General features: G+C 31.6%; 1 pseudogene; it reads right to left on the bottom strand.

The window, feature by feature from the left end:
* LOC137643825 (putative neural-cadherin 2) overlaps nucleotides 1-5,000 on the bottom strand; it is a 432,156-nt pseudogene that overhangs the window by 87,128 nt on the left and 340,028 nt on the right.

The following is a 5,000-nucleotide window of genomic DNA, read 5'->3' as shown; positions in this document are numbered from 1 at the left end:
TGGCCTTTTAGATGTGTTAATTTTAAAAAATGATAGAGGTTTTAGATTCTCAGTTTATAGAGAACCGGAAAATGTGGATTCATACGTTCATTTTTACTCCAATCATCATCCTAGGACAAAAATGATGGTATTTTCATCTATGTTTTTAAGGGCACTGCGGGTCAGTTGCCCTGAATTCCTTGAAGCTGAGCTTGGGAAGATCCGGGAAATTGCAGGTAATTTACAATACCCGCAGAATTTTATCGATACAGCTTTCTATAAAGCAAAGAAAACTTTTTATGAAACTGACTCTAAAACTGATTTAATATGTAAAACCTTCTCATTTACCCTTCCACAATAATTTCTTGACAATTCTTAGATTAATGAAAGTTTTTAATGTTAGTTATTTTTAAAGATAGTACTATAAAGGAAATGTTAATTAGAAATTCACCTGTACAAAACCTGTACAAAACAATGGATGTGTTTATGAGATCCCATGTAATCAATGCAATAAAAGATATGTAGGACAAAATGGTAAAGACCTTGAAACGAGACTAAAACAACACAGATATAATGTTCGAACAGGAAACCAAACAAGTAGTTTGTTTCAGCATATGAATAACCATAATCACACTATTAATTGGAACGGGGCAAAAGAAATTTTATATTGTAAGGACATAACAAAACGCAATATCATAGAATCATGTATCATAAAGAAAAACCGTGTAAAATTGATCAACAATAGCCCAGGAATGTATAAACTTGATGAACTTTTTATAAACAATGTATTTAAAACAATTGTCATTTTTAAACTAGCTGTAATTTTTAAACACTGATTTTTAAACTAGCTATAATTTTAACTAGCTATAATTTTAAACTAGTTGTGTACTACTTCTTATGTTATTGTATTATTTCTTGTTTACTGCTGTCGCAGAGGTGACTTTGATCCTGTTCTTAACTTTGTATTAATTGGACCTGAAGAGGTATGAAAATACGAAAGCGCTAGTCCAAGAATTTCGTTTTTCAGATCCTTCCTCCAGCATAGTGACAAATTTATACATCGCATACCTCAGCGATAGATCGTCAATATATATATATATATATATATATATATATATATATATATATATATATATATATATATATATATGTGTGTGTGGTGCGTGTGTGTGTACTGTATATATATACATATATATATATATATATATATATATATATATATATATATATATATATATGTGTGTGTATATATATATATATATATATATATATATATATATATATATATATGTGTGTGTGTATATATATATATATATATATATATATATATATATGTATATATATGTATAATATATATATTTATATATATATATATATATATATATATATATATATATATATATATATACATATACCTTTCTCTCTCTCTCTCTCTCTCTCTCTCTCTCTCTCTCTCTCTCTCTCTCTCTCCGCCTCGTTTTTTTCTCATAAGGTTACCGTACAAAAAAAGTGGAGCCATTTCTTGATTCAGGCAGCCATGACTTTACTCCCTCTCTGCGGAAATCAATAATCCTCAGATTGCTCGCCTCTGTGCAAGTGTCTATCCCATTTTGGCTCTCATCCACTTCGTTTTTATCCGAATCCCATAACCTTTCGTTTTATTTCTCGCTTCTCGTTATTCTTTCTTGCTCCAGATGGGATTTTCATTCGCCCCAAATCCGACTTTATGTCGATGAAATAAATGGATGACTTCAAGAATGAAGTAAATTGATGATTTCAGGGATGAAGTTAATTGATAATTTCAAGGATGAAGTAAACTAATGATTTCAGGGATGAAGTAAATGATGATTTCAGGGATGACGTAAATTGATGATTTCAGGAATGAAATAAATTGATGATTTCAGGGATGAAATAAATTGATGACTTCTGGGATGAAATAAATTGATGACTTCAGGGCAGATTGCTAATAAAGCATTTTAAAATTCTCGAACTCATTATAAAACTAAAAAAAAAAAAAAACTCCGAGAGTGCAGACCTCCACCACGGCATTTTATTTCCCGAGGTTAGGGATAATTTGGTCGACTTTTTTATCAACCTTGACCTTGACCTTGACCTTTGACCTAGGACTTTCAAATTGAATCCCAGGAGGTTTTTGCAAACAGACAAACAGACAAACGAGCAAACGGGTGTGAAAACATAACCTCCTCCCACCTTCGTTGGCGGAGGTAATGAATTTTCAGAATCCCTAATTCATGATAACAAAAATGTTAAATAGTTAGGATTTAATGCCATGCCAATGAGTTAGGCACAACAAGTTTCTGATTACTATTATTATTATTATTATTATTATTATTATTATTATTATTATTATTATTAGCCAAGCTGAAACCCTGGACGGAAAAGCAAAATGCTATAAGCCCAAGGGCATTAACAGGAAAAAATAGGCCAGTGAAGAAAGGAAATAAAAAAAATAAATAAACGATATAGAAAAAATTGATAATAAAATATTTCAAAAAAAGTAACAACATTAAAAAGGATATGTCATATATAAAAAGACTTATGTCAGCCTGTTCAACATAAAAGCATTTGCTGGAAGATTGAACTTTTAAGTTCTACTGATTAAGAAGATCATTCAACAACTTCGTCACAGCTGGAATAAAACTTCTAGAGTACTTTGTAGTATTGAGCCTCATGATCGAGAAGGCCTAACTATTAGAATCAAATGCACGCCTAGTATTACGAACAGGATGGTACTTTGCGGGAAGATCTGAAAGCAATAAATGCTATTGAACGCCAGTTTCCCTCTTCCAGATCTTATATTCTGGTTCCAGGGTTAGGGGAAATCGTGCCATCTTCCAGTATTTGAGAAGTTGCAATGTCATTATTGACGATGTTGAAGAGAGGCAAGATTTCTTGTTGAATTCGTCTTACATTTACAATGGTGCTGTATGATAATATGCTTCCTGAATCGATGAGAGATAGGAAGACGGGACTTGAAAGGAGAGAGAGAGAGAGAGAGAGAGAGAGAGAGAGAGAGAGAGAGAGAGAGAGAGAGAGAGCATAGGTATTGTTTTCTTTGTTTGTATAATATTGTCAACACTTTCCTGATACATTAACAGTGGTGTATTGTTGTAATACGTTGAATAATTAACTGATAAGAGTTATAAGCTAAGAAATCAAATTTTGTAGAGAGAGAGAGAGAGAGAGAGAGAGAGAGAGAGAGAGAGAGAGAAATTATAGGTATTGTTTTCTTTTGTTTGTATAATATTGTCAACACTTTCCTGATACATTAACAGTGGTGTATTGTTGTAATACGTTGAATAATTAACTGATAAGAGTTATAAAGCTAAGAAATCAAATTTTGTAGAGAGAGAGAGAGAGAGAGAGAGAGAGAGAGAGAGAGAGAGAGAGAGAGAGAGAGAGAGAGAGAGAGAAATTATAGGTATTGTTTTCTTTTGTTTGTATAATATTGTCAACACTTTCCTGATACATTAACAGTGGTGTATTGTTGTAATACGTTGAATAATTAACTGATAAGAGTTATAAGCTAAGAAATCAAATTTTGTAGAGAGAGAGAGAGAGAGAGAGAGAGAGAGAGAGAGAGAGAGAGAGAGAGAGAGAGAGAGAGAAATTATAGGTATTGTTTCTTTTGTTTGTATAATATTGTCAACACTTTCCTGATACATTAACAGTGGTGTATTGTTGTAATACGTTGAATAATTAACTGATAAGAGTTATAAAGCTGAGAAATCAAATTTTGTAGAGAGAGAGAGAGAGAGAGGAGAGAGAGAGAGAGAGAGAGAGAGAGAGAGAGAGAGAGAGTTTGATGATTGATTGCTAATTACAACATGAATTAACATAACTGGACAATATTATTCTTATTTCTAGACAGCAGTATCCTTTCCTTTCAAGTCCCCTATTATAAGTACTTTATATCCTCACAGAATTAGATGAAAGTTCACTATTAATGGAGAGACTTGTTCTTCCAATGGAGCTCATATTTGTGTCATACTTTTACTTAATTTTTCTTTTGTGTTTTTCAATACGTCTGTGTAGTTTCCAAGTGGTAAAAACAATTAACTAGAGGATCACTCAGTAGAGAGCATGCGTTCCTCACGCCAAGGAGTATTTTTTTCCTCTTAAATACACTGCATATTTATACTTCGATGTATTTATTTCAAAATCTAATGGATTTGTCCCTGGTTCATACTCCACTTTTCCACCAGGTTTCGTTGAAATTGGCTCGGTAGTTTTTGCGTAATGTTCATAATGTATATACTGTAATAACATTGCTGATTATTTCAAAGTACTATTGCGCACTTGTACTTTGATGTACTTTATCTAAAATTTTATAGATTCATCCTTGGGTCAAACTCAACATAAATACCAAATTTTTATCCAAAACGGTACTTGAGTTCCTGTGTAAAGTTACTCACAAACAAGTAGACACGAGTGACTACATACGCTTATAAAAATATTTGATTTTGTCGAAGACAACAAACAAGATATTCTCTCAGACAGAAACAAAAACTCTCTTTCAAAAACAGCGTACGAGTATTCTACTATGAGAGATTTCTACCTTAAAGGGGACCATCCTCTCGATACCAGTATTTTTAGTAGTCTTTTTATTTCAATAGATTTTACTTTTTATTTTTTTACTTTTTTTTCATTTTTTCTTATTTTAAAGTCTGTTTACAAAGTTAAAAGGATGCCGGAGCTGAATGATAATTAGCGACTGTTTACGTTTTAAAAAGAATCCAACACCGAATTCTTTCCTTACTCTATTCGCAAGTTTATATTTTAAATATCTATTTTCTTTGGTTTTAGTGATTTGAAACTTTCCGGATTTAGCAAATTTGGCTTTTATTCTCATTACCCTTTCATTAAGTTTCCCTTTACCATATTTATTTTATAACATAAGTGTTTCTAGTTCGTAAGTGTTACCTCTAATGCTTAGAATATTTACTATTTGTTCAAATTTTCCGTTTATTTCTTAACTTTTTGAAATGCTGTTTATTTTC

The sequence above is a fragment of the Palaemon carinicauda genome, chromosome 7, assembly GCF_036898095.1.
Source record: "Palaemon carinicauda isolate YSFRI2023 chromosome 7, ASM3689809v2, whole genome shotgun sequence".
NCBI lineage: Eukaryota > Metazoa > Arthropoda > Malacostraca > Decapoda > Palaemonidae > Palaemon > Palaemon carinicauda.
This window is presented reverse-complemented; position numbering and strand designations above follow the sequence as displayed.